This window comes from Arachis stenosperma, chromosome 2 (genome assembly GCF_014773155.1).
Source record: "Arachis stenosperma cultivar V10309 chromosome 2, arast.V10309.gnm1.PFL2, whole genome shotgun sequence".
Taxonomy (NCBI): Eukaryota; Viridiplantae; Streptophyta; class Magnoliopsida; order Fabales; family Fabaceae; genus Arachis; species Arachis stenosperma.
Genome location: NC_080378.1, coordinates 98,455,967 through 98,482,677, shown reverse-complemented (window position 1 = coordinate 98,482,677; position 26,711 = coordinate 98,455,967). Strand labels below are relative to the sequence as shown.

At 35.2% G+C, this 26,711-nt stretch overlaps 1 non-coding gene across 1 annotated transcript; it reads right to left on the bottom strand.

Annotated features, from left to right (window-relative positions):
* Window positions 1-21,986: 21,986 nt before the first annotated feature.
* LOC130964729 (small nucleolar RNA R71) lies at window positions 21,987-22,094 on the bottom strand. The gene has a single exon (XR_009080805.1). It is a non-coding gene; the product is annotated as a small nucleolar RNA R71 (small nucleolar RNA).
* Window positions 22,095-26,711: the final 4,617 nt, after the last annotated feature.

Below are 26,711 nucleotides of genomic sequence, written 5' to 3'. Positions count from 1 at the left end.
TTGTGGTTTTAAATTATATCAAATGGATGTGAAATGTGCATTTTTGAATGGTGTGATAGATAGAGAAGTGTATGTGGAGCAGCCACCTAGTTTTAAAAATAAAGAGCATTCTAACCATGTTTTTAAATTATCAAAAGCTCTCTATGGTTTAAGACAAGCTCCTAGAGCTTGGTATGAGAGACTTAGCTCTTTTCTTTTGAAAAATAATTTTTAAAGAGGCACCACAGACACAGCTCTATTTATCAAGAATTCTAATGATTCTTTTATTCTAGTCCAAATATATGTTGATGACATTATTTTTGGATCAGTCAATGAATCCCTTTATTCTGAATTTGGAAAACTCATGACAAGTGAATTTGACAAGAGTATGATGGGTGAGCTTAATTTTTTCCTTGGGCTGCAAATTAAACAAATTGAAAATGGTATTTTCATTCATCAAGAGAAGTATTCCAAGAAATTAGTTAAGAAATTTGGTATGGAAAATGCCAAACCCATGGGAACTCCCATGCACCCTAATTCTAAATTAGATAAGGGAGAAACTGAGAAAGATATAGATGAGACTAGGTATAGAGGAATGATTGGTTCTCTTATGTACTTAACTTCCTCTAGACCCGATATTGTGCAAAGTGTTGGATTGTGTTCAAGGTTCCAATCCAAACCTAAAGAGTCACATCTTTCTGCAGTTAAAAGGATCATTAGATATGTTCATGGCTCATCCAATTTTGGTCTTTGGTATCCTAAGATTGATGATTTTTCTGCAGTTGGTTATTGTGATGCAGATTTTGCCGGTGATAGAGTTGATAGAAGGAGCACTTCAGACTTATGTTGCTTTCTTGGAAAGTCCTTAAATGTTTGGTCAAGTAAGAAACAGCCAACAGTGGCGTTATCCACTGCTGAAACTGAGTATATAGCTGCTTCTTCATGTTGTTCTCAGCTTTTATGGTTAAAAATACAGCTTGCTGATTACAAGTTAAATGCTGAAAATATTCCCTTATTGTGTGATAATATGAGTGCCATTAATATTTCTAAAAATCCAGTTTTGCACTCTAGGACTAAACATATTGAAGTTAAATTTCATTCAATAAGAGAACATGTTCAAAAAGGGGATATTAGCATTCAATTTGTTAAATCAGAAGAGCAATTGGCAGATATTTTCACTAAACCACTGCCTGAGGACAGATTCTGCATGCTTAAGACTAGTCTAGGTATTTTAAGTTATGATTCTTTGTTTGAAAGTTGCTGATGTGTTTGTTGGAGTTTTTGTCTCATAAACAGGTATGAGACAATTCTAGGCAAGTGATGAACGTTACCTTCAATCAGCATGTTCTGGGCTTGCTTCAAGTGAAAGCTAATCTGGGCCAACCTCAAAAAATTCAGATTATGGGTGGTCCTATGTGTTTCCTTAAATCCAACCATCTCTAGGCCCAAATATGAATGTTACATTTTTGTTTGGATAATTATTTGTTGGCTTGAGTGCTTATTTTTGAATGGGCTTTCATTTAATGTTTTCTGGTCCAAAAAGATTTTTAGTTTGATTTAAATTTTTTAAGGGTTTTTGATATTTAAAAATAATTTTTACATCAAATCAAATCTTTCTTTTATGAGGTCATGTCTTTTCACGTCATATCACAAGGTGATGCAATTGCATGGTTTAAGAAATTTTCTTTTGGGTACGGTTACCAATAATTCTTCTCTTCCCTCCATAACTCCTTCTCAAACCCTTCGATTTCCTCCACTACCTCCATTACTCCTTTTTTTTCTTTTTAAGCCAGAAACCACCAAATGAGGAAGAAAACCATTGTGCAAAAACCCCCTAGAGAGAAGATACACAAGCTTCCTGCAAAGTCTAAACCCTCAACTCGTTCTCAGGACAAAACCTTCACTCCATCTCCTTCTCCTCCTACCTCACCTCCTAAAACCGATCCAATGGCTCGCACCAAGAACCCTTCAAGGTTCCCTTCCTCAGCCAAGTCGACGCCAAACCCTCAACCTCCAAAGGAACCTTCATCAAAACCAGGGTCGTCAAAGCCTAGTACCTCGAAAGGGAAACAGCCAGCCACAACTGAACCTGCCTCCGAGCCACTACAACCTAGGTCAAGGTCTGTTCCTGTGCGTTCTCAGCGAGGTAAAACTCGAGTTCCTCTTAAATCAGTTAGTGAACCTGACATTAGGCCTTTTGATCACAAATCTCATTTTTGACCTCTCATTCGAACTATAACCCATATAGATTCAAATCTGCCATGAATAATGACTTTTATGATAGAGTTATTAAGTATCGTACCCTATGTCCCTCCTTTCTTGCTGATTTGCCTACTTTGAAAAGAAAAGGTTTTCCTTTTGTTGAAAATTTGGAATTTCTGGACTGGAATCATCTTTTTGACATCAAAAAGCATGTTTATCCTCTTTTGGTCAAAGAATTTTATGCAAACATGACATATCATGAAGGCACTATTCACTCATATGTAAAGAGCCGAGACATAGTTCTAAATAATGACATAATCAGTGATTCATTGAAGTATACTGATGTTGGGCCTTGTGCTTATGTGTCTGTTAAGTGGGATGAAGGAGTTGGTATTTCCTACCATGATGCCTTGGCTAATATTTGTGAACATGTTTCCTTGATTGATGGCATTACACCAACTCACAAAGCCCTAGGATATGAACGTGCTCAGTTGCACCGAATGGTCAACCACATCATACTTCCTTAAAGTGGTTCATATCAAAGGGTTTCCTACACTGATAATCTTGTTTTATATGCCCTTCTCACCAAAACTGAAATTTCATTTGCATATTTGATGGTAAGATACATGTTTGACTCTGTTAGGAGTGAAAAAGACAAAGCACTTCCTTATGGCATATTTCTAACCTGTATTTTTGAGTATTTGGTGTTGACTTAACCAATGAGGATTATCAAAATAGACATTCATATCTAAAGGGAGGTGGTGCAGTGAAACAGCAAAACGGACCTACTTGATCTGAGAGGGTGGTCTTAGATGATGAAGATGATGAATTTGTCCCTAAGGAATCTCTTGCTCCTTCCACCGAGGGTACTTCCATATCTACTGGGAAGAAATTCGCTCTGCTGAATGTGGTCAAGGATGTTGTTCAGGAATTTGTCTCCCAATCCAATCATATGATTGCAATGAGTAAGGAACAAAGGAAGCTAGCTAGCAAGCATGAGAATTTCCTAAGGAAATTAAGGGATAGAGTGGCTGTGTTCATGACTTTTATTGATAACATTCAAAAAGATGAAGACCCTGCCACTGATGATGAAGAGGAAGCTGGTTCGGAGGGGAATGGTTCTTATGCCTAGAATTTGTCTCATGAAAAATGCTGCTGCTGCTCACTTTTTGTCTCATGAATTTTGTTTCTTTTACTACTGTTGAACTGTTCTTTTTGGATAACTGTAATAACTTTAAATACTGCTGCACTTTTGGTTGTTTAGTTAGTACTTTGAACTGTGCTCTAACTCTTTCCTACAGGTTTATAGGGAGGTGTTTTTGTTGTTCTTGCTTATTTTCTGCCCTTGATGCAAAAGGAGGAGTAATAGATAGGGTCAGGAAATGTTATTTTTTGACTGCCTTTGACTGATGAAGTTCATTGGTATTACTGCAGCCATTAGTATTATTTTGTTTTGTGACTTTGTTTGACTGCTATATTAGAACTTGCTTTCACGATATGTTGGGCTGTTTCCGTGGTGTTGTTAGTTCTACATCCCTTAGACAAGATAAATGTGTGTAGCTCTTTATTATGTTCTCTTTAAGTACAATGTAAAACAGAAACAAAAAGGAAAGCATAAATCCAGAGGGAGCTACCATTGAAAAAGAAAGGGGGAGCAACACAAAAGCAAGAAACATCAATCAAAGGGAAGTTTTCCAAATTTACTAAATTTCAATTCCTTTTGGTTATTGCTTAAATATGTTTGTCATTAAGGGGGAGATTGTTGAGTTAAGAAATTAACTAAATTAATTAGTGATGACAAACATTATTTTTGGGCAAAATAAATAATTAGTGTTGAGTGCTAATAATTATATATTGCTAATTATTTATAAAATGTTCCAGGCCAAAATTCAATTTTATAGCCCAAATGGAATGAAAAGCAAATAGCAAGGATGGTGGGCTGAAAGCAAAAATAGAAGCCCAAAGAAAAACAAAGAAAGAAATTAGATGGGCCAAAACTGGTTGCATGAATTAAACCCGATCCAAGCTCGATTGCCTATCTCATTCAAACCTCTCCATTTTGCTCTCACCCAAAAGCAACGTTCATCTGTTCCATCATGGTCAGAAATCAGAAGTGAGAGAGAGAGAGAACTTCTTCCCTACGCTACTCACAGAAGAAGAAAGAAAGAGAAGATTAGGCAAGAAAGGCTGAGGCCAAATCAACAAGTTCAGACCAAATCAAGCTTAGGTTAAAGGTAACTCATTTCCTTATACACGCATCACACTTTCTTCTCGTCATCTTCAACTCTCTGCCACTCCATTTTGAGCTATATGGAAAAGAGGATTTCTGTTCTTCTCTGCTGTAAATCCACGGTCTCAAAGATGTCTTGGGGACCAAGTTGGTTTTCAAGGGTTCAGATTCGGTTTACCATTGGAAGATTTTTGTGGTTGCTGTTTTATGACTTTCGGTCAAGATGGAGAAGTCAGAAGCAAAGTTTCTACTCTGAGGTTTAATGAGAAAAAGTGAGTTTGTGGGTTGGTGAAGCTCAAGGCTCAAGAAGTTGACCCAGGGAGAGCAACCAAGCAACATGCAAGGAGATAAAAGAGGTTAGCTGTTCTTTCAGAAACCAAGGAGAGAAAACCAGAGTTTGGTGAGCTGTGTTCTGTGAAGAGTTCCCTGTGAAGTTCATCTACTTGGATAATGCTCTCTATCAAAGAAGCATTCGGCCAACACTGAAGAGCTAAATTAGAGGCTTGCAAAGCTGGTTTATCACATAGCAAAGAGATTGTTGATGAAGTCAATCTCCTTCATGTTTTACAAATCGTGATGTACTTTTCTATGTTTATCTTTCTGTAATTTCTTGTGAGAAAAGGCATAATGAGAAAGCTCAAGTAAAAGCCATGAGTGAAAAAAGGCTGAGTGATACACTTGAGAGAAAAGCCTAGAGTTATTTTCTGATTTCTTTAGGTATGTCAATGTCTTGTATCTTGTACCTGTGAGGTATCCCTTTTATAGTTGGGTTAGCACTAAGAGTGAATAGTTAGGTATTAGCATAGCTAATGTCAAGTTAGGTTAGAACTTGAGTATGAAAGGATTGTGTCAATCCTGTGAAATTGGTGTATGTAATACTTTTAACTATAGTGGAAATTCTTCCATTGTTATGGAGGAGACTGGACGTAGGTTGTATAGCACAAGGCAACCGAACCAGGATACATGCTGGTGTTAGTTTTTCTTTTCTCTGTTGTGTTCTGTTTTCTGATATTCATGAGACAAAAATAAATTGTCTCATAAATTTCCACTGCTGAGTACAAACAGAATCAGAATTGAAAGTTTGTTTTAAAAGGGTCATAACATCAACAAAAAAGGAAGGCATAGATTCAACCCCCCTTCTCTAAGTCTACCACAACCTTCAGAAGTCCTATTTCTTCGCCTTTTCTTGGATCTTTTCTGTGCGGTTCTTCTTTGTCAAGGATTCTTCTTCTTCAAGGTGAATCTCTATGGTTCTTCTTCTTTTATTTTTTTCTTCTTCTCCTTCTTCTTCTTAATTGTTGTGCGGGTGTTTGCAGATCTACTTTTCTTACAGTGTGTTTGATGATTTGTTTCTGGATTTAGGATATCGGGTTCAAGAATGGACTCAATGTGGACTTTAAATTGACCGGCATCTGCCCTCTTGCCTTCAACAACCAATTCCTCCATGAACACCACAAATTGTTCAGTTTTTTGTTCAGTCTCTTGGTGGGGGTATGGAGGCCATTTCCTGCTAGATAATATTTATGCACAATAACAAATAAAGTAAACTATGGCAGCAGAATTACTATGCCGATGACAGCAAAATTATATTTAGAATTACAGTAGAATTGCTATGCCGATGACAGCAGATTTACAGCAGATTAAAACAATTAAAACAAACACTTGTCTAATTATATGTTTAGTTAGAGTACAAGTTATGAATATGAATTGGCAAATACATATTGCACAAAGAAAAAAACTCAAATGAATTCGAATACAATAATTTATAATCTAGGACAATTGCATACATAACAAAACTTGCAAAGATAAAAACTCTACACGCCACGTTCTCCTCTCCATATTTCCCGCATCTCGGTTGCTAGGTCCTCACGCCATTGAGTTCACTCATGGCTACTTTCCACAACATCAATTGTGTCAGCTTCATCAACTATAGTGTCATCTCCTACGGGTATATGTTCTGGTAACAGAGTTGTATCTTATTCAGGATCAACATCCATGTTCATACGAATAAAATTTTATAACAAACAACAAGAAATAATAATGTGGCTTTGAACCCTAATAGGATAGAACGAGGGACTTCGTAGAATTGTCCATCTTTTCTTAAGCAACCCAAAACACTGCTCAATCACATTTCTGGCCGAAGAGTGCTTCTTATTAAATAACTCTAGACGATTTTGTGGTGTCCGATGACCTTGAACCCACTCATTCACATTATAGCGGACATTTCTATAAGGAGATAAAAATCCTCTTCCATTAGTATAGCCAGCATCCACTAAATAATAACAACCTAAAATGGAAGGATTGGAGAAATATAAGAAATACATTGTAATTCTCATAATAAATAGTTATTATTCTTTTCAAAAGATTGATTTAAACATACCAACAGGTATTTTCAAGCCATTACGTCAAGTAATAGCATCCCTAAGTATCCTTGGTATCTACCTACACGACCTACCTTGAACCATTTCCATCTGGGATCTACACAATCTTCCGGTACAGAGTCTGCATTTGCAAATAAGATATTTTGGACACGCAAAGTCGAACACAATACCTTGTGAAAATACCTACTAATAGTTTCACCAGACCTATAGAACCTAACTTGTACGCTGCGATTTTTGGTATGGTGAGCTAATATGATTAAGAAAGTAGCTACTTGCTCGCCTATGCCAACATGACCGTCTTCGTCTAATCCACCTTGAACTTATAGCAATTCACATAAAGTTGCAAATGCTTTTAAACTCATTCTAAACTCTCATATGAAATTTCTATCTCCACCCTCCCCAATGATATTATCTAATGCATCTCGCCTTAATGACAATGTGTTCACTCTTCGACCAATCAAAGAATGACCCCGCCTTCTATTCCTAATATACATATATAAAGTAACTAAAAAAAGCAGCATTAACGTGTCAAATTGCATTCTCATAATCCAGTAATATCCAATACATAGCCTAATTTGTTTAGAACGATCCATCATCACTTTCTAAGAAACAATAACAAGTAAATACATAAATGAAGAACTCTAATAATTTGTACGAATAGGAAAAACACTCAATTAAACTAAAAATAGGAAAAACACTCATTATATAAACATATGTAATTTTATTAAATAGCGATGAACAAAATAGAAAAGACATGATTGCAATCTAATTAAATACATATCAATAAAAATATCAGCTAAAAAATAATTAAGCGTTTTAATATGTAATTTCTATTAAGTAAAAGAAAGGAAATAATACTTTGAGATAGGTGATTGATAACTTTGTAAGACAAAATCGACTCTGACTACTATTACAATGAAAAGAGATCTAAACTTGTAAATTAACATGTCAATTTCTACAAATAATTATCATCCAACTTTTTCAATTTTTACATCACATAATACAAAGAATTTGATCAACAACTTAGTAAGCAGTTTAATAAGCAATTTTATAAACATAATACAAACAAATTGCCCTCTTTGAATTAGACACATGGCTTTTTTCATGATTTTTCCTCTTCGATTAGGAAAAATAACTTATCAAACTTCAAAATCATTAAAACAACCACCACCAAGATTATCCATTGCCTATTGAAGAATTCAGATGAAAATAAAATCAGTAATTACAAAGAATTCCTGGGTGTACCTACAATTCGATCAGCCACATACCCAAACACTAGAATAGCACTCAATCAATAAATAACACATCTTATCAATAATCAAAATTAAAACAAAAATATCACAAGAGAAAAATACCAGAGGCAACGAGGCAAAGCATAGCTAGGAGGAGGCTAATGCGGCTGCGGGATGGAGAGGCAAAGGCGGCCGAGTAGCAACACAAGCTCACCGCGACCGGAGCACAGCACGCAATAATCAGAGAGGAGAGACGGCGGGAAACGGAGACGATGTGCGGCGGTGGTACAACATCGATGGTGCAGAACAATTGCAGAAGAAATCACTGGTTAGGGTTTGTAACAAAAACAGGGAGATATTTGGAATTTCAGAAAATAAATGAGGATAAAATAGTCTAAAAAAAAGAATACAAATCCGTGTCCATCACCCAAAATTCGTGTCTTACTATTTTACTGAGACATGAAATACATATATCTTGTGTATGTTTGTGTATAAGCGTGTCCTTCTTATTTTTGTGTCTCACAAACCAAACAATAGACACGTCCCACTGTGTCTATGTCTTGGCAAGACACAGATATCAAATAAACGGGACCCAAAAGAACACCTTATTAATTATTTGGGACAACCTAATTATGTAAGTTTAGTATTTTTACTAATTTAGAGGTTAGTATTTAAAATATATTAGTGTAATTATTTTGGTTAATATTATTATTAACCATTGTAGTAAATTAAATAATTTGAATACTTATTTTTTTATAATAATATTAATAATTTTATTTATTTTTTGTTATTTATTATTTTTTTGTTATAATATTATTGTAACTTAATCTGTTAATCTGTAATTATTGAAACTAATAAGCATAGAAATATTGATAATTTTTTTTAGAAATTTTATTATTATATATTTATTTCCTTTTATGTTAAAAATTATTTTTATTGAAATTATTAAATAAGATAATTTTTTCGGATATTCTATTATGATGTTACTATTAATCGAAAATAATATCATTTTAATTTATCCTGTAATTTTAAAATTAATAAATAATATAAATTATTTTTTTGAATTTTTTGTAATGATGTTATTTTTGTTTCTATTTTAATGTTATTTTTATTTATCGTAATTATTTTTATTCTATTTACTGTAGTTATTTTTGTATTAGTTATTCAAATTTTATAATTAGTTTTATTTTATTTTTTGGAATTAATTTTTAGTTTTTTTATTTTATATAATTATTTTTTATTTTTTATTTTCTATTTTTTATTTTCTACTTTCCACTTTCTGTTGTCCTGTATCACGCTAACATGAATCTTCTGCCCGTAAACTTGATCCGTCAGAAATGTAGCATTCGGCGGTTGACTAGGCCTTACGAACAACGAAATTTTACCATATCTCGAGAGTTCGAGAGATAAGAGAAAATTCTGTGTTGCTATCTACTCTTGTGGAAAGGTGGAGGTGGGAGACTCATACATTTGTATTGCCAGTCAGGGAGGTCACAGTGATATTCAAGGACGTGTTACACATATTTGTCCTACCGATTGATGGAGAGGTTATGACTGATTAGACCAATAGCAGTCATGACTTCTTGGTCACCCAGAGCCTGGCGATTTTCGGCAGCGAACCCGTTGTAAGTAGTTCCTTTAAAAGCTACATAAATCTGACTTGGGTTCGCCATATCAGAGACACAAAAGTTTTAGACACTGGAAAGTTTGTTCAATGATACGTTAGGTGTCACATCTTCTGTCTACTGGGTAACACCCTCTTTGCGGATAAATCGACGGCACATGCTCACGCAAAGTATCTACCACTGCTCCAAAATTTTGATCAGATCGACACTTACAGTTGGGGGTTAGCAACTCTCGCGCACCTTTACAAGTAATTGTGTCGTGCATCACGGTACGATTGCAAAGAAATGGATGGACCGCTTGATTTGTTGTTTGTTTAGGCCTGGGAGCGAATGTCGTGGCTTGCGCCTATTCCACGACAGCAACTTGCACCGGCTAATATAACGGCTGCACGCAGGTAAAAGTACATAATTTATTGAAATTTGACTCGTATTTTATTTATGTTTTACTAGTAATACGTAACTTAAACTCTGTTTTAACGTTGTGTGTTGCAGGTGGAGTCATCATCCACTAACTAGAGTATGGATGTCAAGGAGCGCGACGTCTATTAGGCACGAAATAAACTACATGGAGATACCCATTTTGGTCCCTGAGATTCATGCGATTACTCAATTTGGTCACTGAAATCCAAAATTACCTATACTAGGCCTCTAGATTCAAGTCCGGGCACCAATATGGTCCCTTGACTCTTTTCGGCGATGACTAGGCAAACAGAATGCTGGTATAGCACCCTCCCTACTCCGTTGAATGATGAGTAAATGACGTCGTTTACCCTTGGTGTCCAAACAAGTCAGAAATGAAGAATAGTGAAAGTAGAGAAGAAGAATAATAATTTATTTTGGGTCTCCATCATTTCTTCTCCCTTCATATACGAAGCGACGACATTTCTAATTTGTTTGGGTGTCAAGGGTAAACGACGTCGTTTACTCATCATCCAGCGTGGTAGGGAGGATGCCATCTCAATATTTCGTTTGTCTAGTCATTGCCGGAAAGAGTCGAGGGACCACATTGGTGCCCGGGCTTGAATCTGGAGGACCAGTATAGGTAATTTTGAATTTCGAGGACCAAAATAGGTAATCGCGTGAATCTCAGGGACCAAAATGGAGATTTAGTTGGTTAATATGGGTATTAATTTACGAGAATAATTTACAGTATTATTAATAATCAATGGCTCATGCAATATTTTATAGTTTGTCTAGTGGCCGTACATCGGCATCCTCATACCTGCCGAGCTACATGCACACCTTGATGTGTGTGACACGGTAAGACCGTTGCTTTCATTCGAGTGTATCGAATGGCATCCTGTGGACCGAGTGGTTTGCCAATACGGGTATGCATAGTCCCCCCTCTGCCTGCAGAAGTCATTCTAGTTGATCAGCATTGCTACACTCTTTGGAGAGTACAGTGCCATGATTGGAGCGGGATACATGATGAATGGATAAAGCAATGGGGGAACTGTCGTAGCAGTTGATTGCGAGAGAGGCATCTGCAACCAATCGCTGACTTTAGCCGTTGTGCCTATTACCGGAGTTGGTACCTTGGTTTATTTTGGATGTACTTGAGGTTGTCGGTCGAAATACATTTCTCAAGAGCCACCCCAGCATCCACCCTAGCAGCCAGCACAAACTTATGCAGTGTTTTAACTATTTTCTTATCATCGCCCACATCTATCTCAGGCATCACAACACAGCCATCACAGCCAGCACCACAACTCGCATCATAGCCAATCGAGCCATCACAGCTCACATCACAGCCAACAATCGCATCACAGCTAGCACCATAGCTCGCATCATAGCTAGCAGAGCCATCACAGGCAGCAGCAGAGACATCTTGGATTCGAGTTCGCATACTTTCTCCCATTCTCACCATAGGTAGATATGTTTGCGGATGATAATCTAATCTATCAATTTCTTGCTAGTGGTGGTCGTCTTGAGGAGGATCTCATCCCATCACAGCAATCGTTGCAGTTACACCGGGTATCGGTCGATGGTTCGTCTCGTCGAAGCCATCATACCACCACACCCAATAGTTGAACAAGTGGTTGCATCAATCCGCATCTTGAGATTGATCGAGGTTGTCTGAATGTGCCAACAGATGTTTCCTACACAACGATGTTTCCTGTATCTCGTTTCTTCTATCAAACCGGTGCACAACGATATTTTCTTCACGTTGCTTATTTGCCTCTACCCACTGAGTGGCAAACTCAGAGTAAGTAAATCCAGCACGCTTGAGCTAGTGAGCCTCAGTACTCTTCCGCCTAAATAGCTCATTCAACCGATAATATGTTGCTCGGACAAGCGCCAAGACAGGAATATTTTGGGCACCCTTTAGCACTGAATTAATGCACATGACAAGGTTCATCATCATGTGACCTCATCGATGTCCCTCGTAAAATGCCAATACCCAGTGGGGACGTTCAAACTTTTGCAAATACGGGACCTTGAATTCCTTTAAGAAGTTACTACTAATGTGCCGAATACAAAACATCCACCATGCCCTTGGAGGTTTCCAATCACCTCCGCTATGAATTACTGCTACCCAGATTGATTTATGAGGATCGGAGATTATACCCACGCCGTCTCTTCTTACAACATGCCTTCGTAAATTACTGAGAAAAAGTGTCACGCATCAGCGGTCTTACCCTCCACAATGGCAAAAGCAATCAGTACAATATTTTGATTCCCATCTTGCACAACGGTAAGCAAAAGGCAACCTTTATATTTTTTATATAGGTGGATGCCGTCAACCTAAACCAGCGGCTTGCAATATTTGAAAGCTCTTATGCATTGAAATTCCAGAATACCTGATGAAGTATCCTAATATCGTCTACCTCTTCACTCCCGTTATATAGGGGCCGTATTTCTATTTGGAATTGTGAACTATGCATCTTTTGAACCATTGTTGAGAACCACAACGGCAAAGTTTGGTAAGATTCTTCAAATTCATCGAAAACTTTGGCTATCGACTTCTGTTTTGCTAACCAAGTCTTTCGGTAATTAATAGTGTAATTGAATCTTGCTTGGACTTTCGCAATTATAAATTTTACCTTTATGGATGGGTCGGATTCAATCAATGGCTTCATAGCCTCAACAATTGTGTTCGAGTCCAACTTGGAGTGATCCTGTGAAATCGTTTCCACGGAACACATGTGCCTCCTGTTGTATCTCTGAATCTCCTAACAAGCTTTCTTCTGTATCAAATTACCTCGGATAAGCCAATCGCACTCACCTGCATAAGTCTTGCATTTTACATAGAACGTCTGTGGCTCGAATTCATAAACAATGTAATCAACTCCTCTGGAGATAGTGTAACTCCGAATTGCTGTGATGAATGATTTTCTAGAACTGTATGTCATTCCAATCCTGAAGTCCCCATCCTCAGAATCAGCAACACCTATAAAAAAATGAATTTTCACTCTTCGATCTGTCAAAATAAAATTAAGGAAACATATTACACATTCCTCATGTACCTATGTTCGCATATTCGAAGAACTTCAGTGCATGCATGACGTCAAGATCCAAGCTACGCATAAAAGACGGAACATCCATCGATTAACTAACTGTGGGTGGAACCAATAAAGTTTCCACGACTGTCTCACCTCCCCCATCGCCATCCTTGTCCTCGTCACCAGCTTCATACATAGCTTCGAACTCATCGTCATTATCATTGTTCATTCCTTCATGCGCTTCAACTCTATCATTTTGCACATCTGAATCATGTTGAATCTCATCCGCAACTATATGTTCAAACTCAACATACAACTTAATCTTTGGGTATTGCACTTGAGTTTACTGGTGAATATGAAACATCTGTTGAATACTTGTTTCATCAATGATCGGTGTAATCTCAAACTATATTAGGCCGCCAAATATGAAAACCAGACTCCTGTAGAGAATGCTACTCACCCTCTTTAAAATATCACTCTTTATGATCTGACAGAGATCGTACTATAGTTTCACGAACGTTATAGTGCAAAGAACCACAAATAAAAATGTATTCTCACATGCAAAGCTCACCCCCCTCATATGTATTTCGTATATCCTCACCATTGTGGTAAACCACTATATTTGCAATGTCCTCTATCATACCAACAATGCAGTAAAACACCTCTTTCGCAATGAAGTAAAATGGTAGCGAGTTTCAGTTTTTATAGACAGAAGACTCATCTCGCAGGTTACATATTGCAATGACATCCAACCTGCATTTGACACGTGTACAACATGCAGGGTGTGTGTTGCTTGCATGTTTAACACGTGTGCAACACGCATGGTGCGTGTTGCTTCTTATTAGAACACGTGTTCATCACGTTGCATGCATGCTGAGTCAACACGTGACCTGTGTGTTGCACCTGCTATATTTGCAACATCCACTCACTTGTATATATGAAAAAAATTTTATTTCCAGCAAAAACTCACATCTTTTCTCCATATTAAATTTTTTTAGCCCCATTTTGACATTTGATCTTTTAAAAAGTAAATATATATATATATATATATATATATATATATATATAATACTTATCAATTACTGCAAATTTTTTTAGCCCCATTTTGACATTTGATCTTTTAAAAAGTAAAAAAAAAAAAATATATAATATATATATATATATATATATATATATATATATAATACTTATCAATTACTGCAAATTCGTTAGTATTTATATTTTTATTATATTATTTACTTTATTATCTATATCTATAACAATATATAATGGCAAAATATGGAATAACTAACCTTAACAGAGTATTGGATAAGTTTAAAGAAAATTTTATGTATTTATGTGTTATATTTTATTTTTGTGGTTGACAAGGCTTGCATCAGAATATCATAATTCATTTTGCATCTATATTCATTCATCTAAATTCATTTATGGAATACCTTACAAAAATCATATTTAAAATCTTATAATTATTTTATATTTTGAAATTCAAAATTTTGTATTTTTGTTTTTATTCAAGGTTTATTTTTGTATTTTATTTTGGTTATATTAATGAAAAAGTATTAATATTAATTTTAATTTTTAACTTTTAGGATAAATAAAAAGACGTGACCTTCTTAAAATTAGATTATTCAAAAATTACTTATTATAGAAGAAGTTAAGTTTATTTTTTCACTATACGAGTAAATATGATTTACTTTTAAATGTAATAAAAATAAATATGAATTTATTTTATTTTTTAAAATTTACATTCATTATTAAAATTACGATGTAATGGATGTACTCTTATAAAAAATAAAAAAGACTCAATAATTATTTTTTTTGTCTAAAAAAATATGACTCAATAATTATAAAGTTTAATTTAAACAACCATAGATAAATAAAATAAGTAATAAAAAACAAACATAAAATTTAACTTTTTTTTAATTATGTGGTTAAATCATAATATTCTCATATATAAATGACATAAAATTCAATATTATCTTTTTTTAGAGCCTTCTATTTTTTTTTTCAGTTTTTATGCTTATTTTTGTCCTTTATTTTAATTTTATTAAAACAAAAGTATTAAACTAAAAGAATTGTTGTGATGACTAAAAGTGATGACAAAAAATAATAAAATCTGATAGGTTCTAGTATTTTTTATTTTTGAAGTAGTATTTTTAAGGTAGTGTTCACTTTTGAGCGTAATAATTATGAACTAATATATAGTGGTAATTAATTGTGATCAAAGAAGAAAAGATGGAAGGAGAATAAGAAAAGGGGAAAATAAAAGAGAACAAGCTAATGCAGTGTGTGATTGGATTACAGTTTGTAAATGAAAATTTGCATAAAATTGATTTTGCAAACTTGATTTTGATGGAAAGTAAGTTTGTGTTAACGTGATTTATATTTGACAATCTTTATATCAAAATGGATTATAGTAAAATAAATATTGTTTGAATTATACTACTCAAAATCACTTTTAAATGAAAAATTAATAAAAGAGACATCAATTTAAATAATTTTTTATATTATCCTATCATTTTACTTTAGATATTTGAATAGATCTTATTAATTCATTTTATAATAAAATTAATATTTACTTACTAAATTAAAGTAACATATAAAAGTTGTCAAAATGTATTTTAATAATAAAACCACTAATAAATATTAAATTAAAAGATAAAATACTAATAAAATACATACAAATAATATCTTATACCAAATTAGTACATAAGAACTTTAATATTTCTACTGCATGTGATTAATAATTGGATGTCTATTCGAGTCTCGAACACGGTCTATTTCTGCAGAAGAGCTAATGGTTAAAGTTTGATCTTAGCTTTCACCAATATAACTATTATCTTCTCCATCAAAAATGTTTACATGTTCATATTGATTAAATTCAGTATTTGTTTCAGAATGTCTTCTAATAAGATTATGAATAGCCATTAATAAAAATAAGTAAAAAAATATAAAAAGGTCAATGTAAAAATAAGTAAAATAGTGGTGGTGAGACAATGATATATATGTGTATAGAAAATAGTAAAAAAAAAAATAAAAAAAATTTAAAAATTATGAAAGAATAATCAAACTAAAGATAATTTAAGATGTTGAATATAAAATTTAAAAAAAATAAAAATTTTTAGCCATTAAAATTATACAAAAAAAAGAGTGCTTTTAAATATAAATTTTTATATATGTTTTAAATTAAATAAGATTGAAAAAATAAATAAATTTATAAACATTTATAATTTTTTGTCTTGATTATTACATATAATAACAACACAATAATTTTAGTATTGTTGAGGTTGAGAACAACAATAATAATAATTTTTTTTTCGGTAAACAATAATAATAATTTGATAATGACAAAACATTATTTATTAGATTAAAAGGTCAAATATTTTGTAATGTGTGTGGTTATTGTGCAAAAAAAAATAAAAGACAACCAAACAAGCCCAAGTTCCATGGCAAACAATCTCTCTTCTCCTAGAACCCGTAATTCACGTGAAATATCCTCAAAAATAAGGATGAAAAGATGTTTCACAAGCTAAATGACATATTCAGAAGTGAGTTCAAGTAAAGTAAAAAAATGGTCTACCAAACTTAAGCATTGAAAAGGACAACAAAAAAAAAAAAAGAGGTTAAAATTAGAGGCAAAAAAAAATCGAAATCAGATTTAGTACAGAAGCTAATTAAGAAAGCTGAGTTACCATTTATGTAACCATCCTAACTTGTTGAAATAACCATATTTTCTGTTGCACATTTTCGCATAAGAAGAAGAAAATGGAGATTGCCTTTCTTTACTGTAAATCAAAGAATAAAATTGAAACTTGGAGCCAAAAAATGGATCAATGATTCAGATCTTTGAAGTCAAAAAAAAAAGAAAAAAAAAGCAGTTAGGTCAAAATTTAAGCTAATTTTACCAGCTATGAAACTCCGCTATTGTCCCATTTTTTTCTACATCTCTATTCTGATTTTTGCAGAAGAACACAAAGTCAAAGGTGCTCTCCTATTTAAAATTGGTATCCTCACCAAACTTAAATTTTGCAAGCTTTACTCTTATATAAAAGGGTAAATGGCCAGAAATTGAATTAAGGAGAGAGAACACATTATTTGGGTCTTCATGGCTTTTGCATGATACCTTTTTCTCTTTCATGGTTTTACATTGAATTTTCTGTTCTTCAATTTTATCTTTCTTTGTTTCAAATCAATGAAAAAAAAAAAGCAAATTAGTGAGGAATCGGTAAAAGCCCTTGAGAGAAAAGGTAAAGAGAGTAAGCTTGGAAAAAAGTCAAAAATTATGTCAATATCTTTTTTTATTATTTTTATTTTGTGTTCTTAAACTTGAGAGGTTTCCTTACTAAGTTGAGTGAGAACTTAGTGTTGAGAGTCTAAAGAATAAACCTAGCCAAATCAAGCTTGGTTAGAAGTTTGGTTTGTCCCTGATAGGATTAGGTTGAATCTTTGGGAATTGGTGTTTGTAAATCTTTGACAAAAATAGTAGAAATTTCACCACAATTGTCGTAGAGACTGAATGTAGGTCACATTGCACATGGTGATTAAACCAGGCTATATGGCTGTATTATTTTCTCTTCTCTGCGCGCTCTTTCTATTTTGCTCGTTACAAGACAAAATAAATTTGTCTCCTGCTCAATCAACTTCACAGAAGTCACTACAACACAAAGTATTAACTTCTCATCATTGCTTTCAGTAAAAAACAAAATGAATTTGTCTCCTGCGTAATTAATGTTACAGATTTCATAGCAACTTGATCTTAAATCCTGGTATAAAATTTAAAGTGTATAAGATTAAAAAAAGACTATAGATTCAATATCCATTTTTCTTGGTCATTGAGAACTTTCAATTGGTATCAAGAGCATGATCTCAAGGAATTAAGCCTCACATGTTGGAACAAAGATTTAATGGGCAACAACATGGGTGTAAACATTCTGGCTTACACACTCACTGAGGGTCAGTCCAATAATAGACCTCCTTTTTTTAATAGCAAGGACTACACTTACTAGAATGAGAGAATACGATTTTCGCCAGTCCAACAATTTCCGTCGACTACAATATCTGAAAAATAATTGTGAATGGTCCACAAGTCCCAACAATCACAACTGCTGAATGAGTTGTCACTCCTAAAGAAGAATCTGAATGGAATGATGAAGATACGAAAAAAGTGGAGCTAAATGTCAAAGCAATCAACATGACGTATTGTGATGAGCGAATAATTTATACGCTTTTTGGCATTGTTTTTAGGTAGTTTTTAGTAGGATATAGCTACTTTTAGGGATGTTTTTATTAGTTTTTATGCAAAATTCACATTTTTGGACTTTACTATGAGTTTGAGTATTTTTCTGTCATTTTAGGTATTTTCTGGCTGAAATTGAGGAACCTGAGCAAAAATTTGATAGGAGGCTGACAAAGGACTGCTGATGCTGTTGGATTCTGACCTCCCTACACTCAAAATGGATTTTCTGGAGCTATAGAACTCCAAATGACGCGCCCTCAATTGCGTTGGAAAGTAGACATCCAAGGCTATCCAGCAATATATAATAGTCCATACTTTATCTGAGTTTAGATGACGCAAACTGGCGTTCAACGCCAGTTCCATTCTGCATTTTGGAGTAAAACACCAGAAACACGTCACAAACCAGAGTTAAACGCCAAAAACACGTTACAACTTGGCGTTTAACCCCAAGAGAAGCCTCTACACGTGTAAAGCTCAAGCTCAGCCCAAGCACACACCAAAGTGGGCCCCGAAAGTGAATTTCTACACTTAGACTTATTTCTGTAAACCCTTGTAACTAGTTTAGTATAAATAAAACTTTTTACTATTGTACTGACATCTATCTTTGGACGAGCTTTTGGAACATCTTTGATTATTGTTAGTCCTTAGACATTGGGGGCTGGCCTCACAGCCATGCCTACCTTATTTTCACTTATGTATTTTCAACGGTGGAGTTTCTACACACCATAGATTAAGGTATGGAGCTCTGCTGTACCTCGAGTATTAATGCAAAGTACTATTGTTCTTCTATTCAATTCATGCTTATTCTTATTCTAAGATATTCGCTGCACTTCAACATGATGAATGTGATGATCCGTGACACTCATCATCATTCTCACCTATGAACACGTGACTGACAACCACTTTCGTTCTACCTTAGAACGAGTGTGTATCTCTTAGCCTCCATTCCGAAAGATCAGAGTCTTCGTGGTATAAGCTAGAATTATTGGCGGCCATTCCTAAGATCTGGAAAGTCTAAACCTTCTCTGTGGTATTCCGAGTAGGATCTGAGATGGGATGACTGTGACGAGCTTCAAACTCGCGAGTGTTGGGCGTAGTGACAGATGCAAAAGAATCACTGGATTCTATTCCGACATGATCGAGAACCGACAGATGATTAGCCGTGCTGTGATAGAGCATTTGGACCATTTTCACTAAGATGATGGGAAGTAGCCATTGACAACGGTGACGCCCTACATACAGCTTGCCATGGAAAGGAGTAAGAATGATTGGATGAAAGCAGTAGGAAAGCAGAGATTCAGAAGAAACACAGTATCTTCATGCGCTAATCTGAAATTCCCACCAATGAATTACATAAGTATCTCTATCTCTATTTTATGCTTTATTTATTTTTATATTCGAAAACCATTATAACCATTATAATCCGCCTGACTGAGATTTACAAGATGACCATAGCTTGCTTCATACCAACAATCTCTGTGGGATCGACCCTTACTCACGTAAGGTTTATTACTTGGACGACCCAGTGCACTTGCTGGTTAGTTGTGCGAAGTTGTGAAAAAGAGTGATATTACAATTGTGCGTACCAAGTTGTTGGCGCCATTGAGATCACAATTTCGTGCACCAAGTTTTTGGCGCCGTTGCCGGGGATTGTTTGAGTTTGGACAACTGACGGTTCATCTTGTTGCTCAGATTAGGTAATTTTCTTCTTATTTTGTTTTCAAAAAGTTTTCAAAAATCTTTCAAAATTTTTCTTCTTTTTCGTGTTTCCACAATTAATTTTTGAAAAAAAAAACCAAAAAAATTATAGAATCATAAAATCAAAAATATTTTTTGTGTTTCTTGTTTGAGTCTAGTGTCAATTTTTAAGTTTGGTGTCAATAGCATGTTTTTAAAATTTGTGCATTTTTTTCGAAAAACTCATGCATGGTGTTCTTCATGATCTTCAAGTTATTCTTGATGAGTCTTCTTGTTTGATCTTCATATTTTCTTGTTTTGTGTTTTTTCTTGTTTTTCATATGCATTTTTTAATCCATAATGTCTAAACATTGAAAATTTCTAAGTTTGGTGTCTTGCATGTTTTCTTCTCTTGAAAATTTTTCAAAAAAATAAATCTTGATGTTCATCTTGATCTTCAAAGTGTTCTTGGTGTTCATCTTGACATCCATAGTGTTCTTGCATGCATCATTGGTTTTGATCCAAAATCTTCATGTTTTGGGTCATATTTGTGTTTTTCTCTCTCATCATTAAAAATTCAAAAATAAAAAAAATTTATATCTTTTCCTTATTTTACTCATAAATTTCGAAATCTTGGGGTTGACTTAGTCAAAAAATTTTAAAATTAGTTGTTTCTTGTTAGTCAAGTCAAGATTTCAATTTTAAAAATCTTATCTTTTCAAAACTTTTTCAAAAATCAAATCTTTTCCATTTTTCTTTTATATTTTCGAAAATTTTAAAAATTGTTTTTCAAAATCTTTTTCTTAAATTCATTTCAAATTTTCGAAAACTTTACTAACAATCAATGTGATTGATTAAAAAATTTGAAGTTTGTTACTTTCTTGTTAAGAAAGGTTCAATCTTTAAATTCTAGAATCATATCTTTTAGTTTCTTGTTAGTCAAGTAGTCAATTTTAAATTTTAAAAATCAAATCTTTTCCAATCATATCTTTTTCAAAAATCTTTTCTAACTTCCTATCTTTTCAAAATTGATTTTCAAATCTTTTTCAACTAACTAATTGACTTTTTGTTTGTTTCTTATCTTTTTCAAAACCACCTAACTACTTTCCTCTCTCTAATTTTCGAAAATCACCTCCCTCTTTTTCAAAATTCTTTTAATTAACTAATTATTTTAAATTTTAATTTTAATTTTATTTCTTCTCTTAATTTTCGAAAATCACTAACCATTTTTCAAAAATAATTTTTGAAAACTTCTCTCTCTCATCTCCTTCTATTTATTTATTCATTTACTAACACTTCTCTTCATCTCAAAATTCGAACCCTCTCTTTTCCTCTGTGTTCGAATTTTTCTCATCTTTCTTCTATTCTTTTCTTCTTCTACTCACATAAAGGAATCTCTATACTGTGACATAGAGGATTCCTCTTCCTTTTCTGTTCTCTTCTTTTTCATATGAGCAGGAGCAAGGACAAGGATATTCTTGTTGAAGCAGATCCTGAACCTGAAAGGACTCTGAAGAAGAAGCTAAGAGAAGCTAAAGCACAACAATCCAGAGAAAACCTTACGGAGAATCTCAAAAAAGAAAGAGACATGGCCGAACCCAATAACAATGCAAGGAAGATGCTTGGTGACTTTACTGCACCAAATTCCAACTTCCATGGAAGAAGCATCTCAATCCCTGCCATTGGAGCAAATAATTTTGAGCTGAAACCTCAACTAGTTGCTCTAATGCAACAGAACTGCAAGTTTCATGGACTTCCATCAGAAGATCCCTATCAGTTTTTAACTAAGTTCTTGCAGATATGTGATACTGTTAAGACTAATGGAGTAGATCCTGAAGTCTACAGGCTCATGCTTTTCCCTTTTACTGTAAGAGACAGAGCTAGAACATGGTTGGACTCACAACCTAAAGATAGCCTGGACTCTTGGGATAAGCTGGTCACGGCCTTCTTGGCCAAGTTCTTTCTTCCTCAAAACCTGAGCAAGCTTAGAGTAGATGTTCAAACCTTCAAGCAAAAAGATGGTGAATCCCTCTATGAAGCTTGGGAAAGATACAAGCAGTTGACCAAAAAGTGTCCTTCTGACATGCTTTCAGAGTGGACCATGTTGGATATATTCTATGATGGTCTATCTGAATTCTCTAAGATGTCACTGGACCATTCTGCAGGTGGATCCATTCACCTAAAGAATATGCCTACAGAAACTCAAGAACTCATTGACATGGTTGCAAATAACCAATTCATGTACACCTCTGAGAGGAATCCTGTGAGTAATGGGACGCCTCAGAGGAAGGGAGTTCTTGAAATTGATGCTCTAAATGCCATATTAGCTCAGAACAAAATATTGACTCAGCAAGTTAACATGATTTCTCAAAGTCTGAATGGATTGCAAAATGCATCCAACAGTACTAAAGAGGCATCTTCTGAAGAAGAAGCTTATGATCCTGAGAACCCTGCAATGGCAGAGGTGAATTACATGGGTGAAGCCTATGGAAACACCTATAATCCCTCATGGAGAAATCATCCAAATTTCTCATGGAAGGATCAACAAAAGCCCCAACAAGGCTTTAATAATGGTGGAAGAAACAGGTTTAGAAATAGCAAGCCTTTTCCATCATCTTCTCAGCAACAGACAGAGAATTCTGAGCAAAGCCCCTCTAGCTTAGCAAACATAGTCTCTGATCTATCTAAGGCCACTTTAAGTTTCATGAATGAAACAAGGTCCTCCAATAGAAACTTGGAGGCACAAGTGGGTCAGCTGAGTAAGAAAATCACTGAAACTTCTCTTAGTACTCTCCCAAGCAATACAGAAGAGAATCCAAAAAGGAGTGCAAGGCCATTGATATAATCAAAATGGCCGAATCCAAAGAGAAATGGAAGGACGTGAATCCCAATGAGGAAGACCTCTGGAGACGTCTCCCAGACAGAAAGGAGTTCCCTATTGAGGACCTAAATGAATCTGAGGCTCATATAGAGACCATAGAGATTCTATTAAACTTCCTTCTGTCATTCATGAGCTCTGAGAACTATTCTTCCTCTGAAGAGGATGAAGATGTAACTGAAGAGCAAGTTGCTCAATATCTAGGAGCCATCATGAAGCTGAATGCCAATTTGTTTGGTAATGAGACTTGGAAAGATGAACCTCCCTTGCTCATTAGTGAACTAAATACATAGGTTCAGCAAACTTTACTTCAAAAGAAATAAGATCCTGGTAAATTCTTAATACCCTGTACCATAGGCACCATGACATTTGAGAAGGCTCTGTGTGACTTGGGGTCAGGTATAAATCTTATGCCACTCTCTGTAATGAAGAAACTGGGGATCTTTGAGGTACAAGCTGTAAAAATCTCATTAGAGATGGCAGACAAGTCAATAAAACAAGCTGATGGATTGGTAGAGGACGTGTTAGTGAAGGTTAAAGGCCTTTACATCCCTGCTGATTTCATAATCCTAGACATTGGGAAGGATGAGGATGAATGCATCATCCTTGGAAGATCCTTCTTAGCCACAGCAGGAGCTGTGATTGATGTTGACAGAGGAGAGCTAGTCCTTCAATTGAATGGGGACTACCTTGTGTTTAAAGCTCAAGGATCTTCCTCTGCAACCATGGAGAGGAAGTATGAAAAGCTTCTCTCAATACAGAGTCAAACAAAGCCCCCACAATCAAACTCTAAGTTTGGTGTTGGGAGGTCACAACCAAACTCTAAGTTTGGTGTTGAGAAGCCCCCACATTCAAACTCTAAGTTTAGTGTTGGGAGGCCCTCATCATGCTCTGAACATCTGTAAAGCTCCATGAGAGCTCATTGTCAAGCTATTAACATTAAAGAAGTACTTATTGGGAGGCAACCCAATTTTTATTTATCTATATTTCAATTGTTCTTTTATGTTTTATTAGGTTTATGATCATGTGGAGTCACAAGACAATTGCAAAAATTAAAAATAGAATCAAAAACAGCAGCAGAAACAACACACCCTGGAGGAAGAGCTTACTGGCGTTTAAACGCCAGTAAGGAGCATTTGGCTAGCGTTTAACGCTAGAACAGAGCATGAAGCTGGCGTTAAACGCCAGAAACAAGCAGCAGTCTGGCGTTTAAACGCCAGGATTGCACCCTGGGGAAAGCTGGCGTTTAATGCCAGAAACAAGCATCAGGCTGGCGTTAAACGCCTGAAACAGGCTACATTTGGGCGTTCAACGCCAGAAACAAGCATAAAGCTGGCGTTTAACGCCAGAAATAGGTAGCAGTCTGGTGTTAAATGCCAGGATTGCATACAGAGGGCATTTTACACGCCTAAATGGTGCATAGATGATTAATCCTTGACACCTCAGGATCTGTGGACTCCACAGGATCCCCACCTACCCCACTTCTCTCTTCTTCACACAATCCAATAACACTATACCCTTCACCAATCACCTCAATCTCTCTTCCCCATTACCCCTTCACCAATCACCTCAATCCACTCTTCCCTATAAACCCCTCCATCCTTCTTCATTTTCACACAACACAACCCTCTCTTCTCCCCCTTAGCCGAATACACACCTCTCTCCCTCTCCTCTATATCTTCTTCTTCTTCTTCTATTCTTTCTTCTTTTGCTCGAGGACGAGCAACATTCTAAGTTTGGTGTGGTAAAAGCATAGCTTTTTTTGTTTTTTCATAACCATTGATGGCACCTAAGGCCAGAAAAACCTCAAGAAAGAGGAAAGTGAAGACAATTGCTTCCCCCTCTGAGTCATGGGAGATGGAGAGATTCATCTCAAGGGTCCATGGCTCAGTAGTAGAGCATTTGACTGCACATCAAGAGAGCCCACTCATGGACCTCAACAAGAGCATGAGGAATTCCCTCATCAAGAAATCCTTGAGATACCTCAAGGAATATATTTTTCTCCACACAACTATTGGGAGCAACTAAGGATAGGAGCACCAAAATCACTTGGGATGAAGCAACAGAGGCAAGGAAGAGACATAGAGGAGCTCAAAGACACCATTGGTCCTTCAAGAAGAAGGCGCCACCCTCACTAAGGTGGACTCATTCCTTAACTCCCTTGTTCTTATCTCTCTGTTTTTCGATTTTATGCTATATGTTTGTCTATGTTTTGAGTCGTTACTACATGATCATTAGTATTTAGTAACTATGTCTTAAGGCTATGAATAATTCCATGAATCCTTCACCTTTCTTAAATGAAAAATGTTTTTAATACAAAAGAACAAAAAGTACATGAGTTTTGAATTCATCCTTGAAATTGGTTTAATTATATTGATGTGGTGACAATACTTTTTGTTTTCTGAATGAATGCTTGAACAGTGCATATTTTTTATCTTGTTGTTTATGAATGTTAAAATTGTTGGCTCTTGAAAGAATGATGAAAAAGAGAAATGTTATTGATAATCTGAAAAAATCAAAAAATTGATTCTTGAAGCAAGAAAAAGCAGTGAAGAACAAAGCTTGAAAAAAAAAAGAAAAGAAAAAAAGTGGCAAAAAAAATTAAAGAAAGAAAAAGAAAAAGCCAATAGCCCTTAAAACCAAAAGGCAAGGGTAAAAAGGATCCAAGGCTTTGAGCATCAATGGATAGGAGGGCCCAAGGAAATAAAATCCAGGCCTAAGCGGCTAAATCAAGCTGTCCCTAACCATGTGCTTGTGGCATGCAGGTCCAAGTGAAAAGCTTGAGACTGAGTGGTTAAAGTCGTGGTCCAAAGCAAAAAGAGTGTGCTTAAGAGCTCTGGACACCTCTAACTGGGGACTTTAGCAAAGCTGAGTCACAATCTGAAAAGGTTCACCCAGTCATGTGTCTGTGGCATTTATGTATCCGGTGGTAATACTGGAAAACAAAGTGCTTAGGGCTACGGCCAAGACTCATAAAGTAGCTGTGTTCAAGAATCAACATACTAAACTAAGAGAATCAATAACATTATCTGAATTCTGAGTTCCTATAGATGCCAATCATTCTAAACTTCAAAGGATAAAGTGAGATGCCAAAACTATTCAGAAGCAAAAAGCTACAAGTCCCGCTCATCTAATTAGAACTAATATTCATTGATATTTTGAGATTTATAGAATATTCTCTTCTTTTTATCCTATTTTATTTTCAGTTGCTTGGGGACAAGCAACAATTTAAGTTTGGTGTTGTGATGAGCGGATAATTTATACGCTTTTTGGCATTGTTTTTAGGTAGTTTTTAGTAGGATCTAGCTACTTTTAGGGATGTTTTTATTAGTTTTTATGCAAAATTCACATTTCTAGACTTTACTATGAGTTTGTGTATTTTTTTGTGATTTCAAGTATTTTCTGGCTGAAATTGAGGGACCTGAGCAAAAATCTGATAGGAGGCTGACAAAGGACTGCTGATGCTGTTGGATTCTGACCTCCCTGCACTCGAAATAGATTTTCTGGAGCTACAGAACTTCAAATGGCGCGCTTTCAATTGCGTTGGAAAGTAGACATCCAGGGCTTTCCACCAATATATAATAGTCTATACTTTATTCGAGTTTACATGACGCAAACTGGCATTCAATGCCAATTCCATGCTGCATTCTGGAGTAAAACGCCAGAAACACGTCACAAACCAGAGTTAAACGCCAAAAACACGTTACAACTTGGAGTTTAACCCTAAGAGAAGCCTCTTTACGTGTAAAGCTCAAGCTCAGCCCAAGCACACACCAAAGTGGGCCCCGAAAGTGGATTTCTGCACTTAGACTTATTTCTGTAAACCCT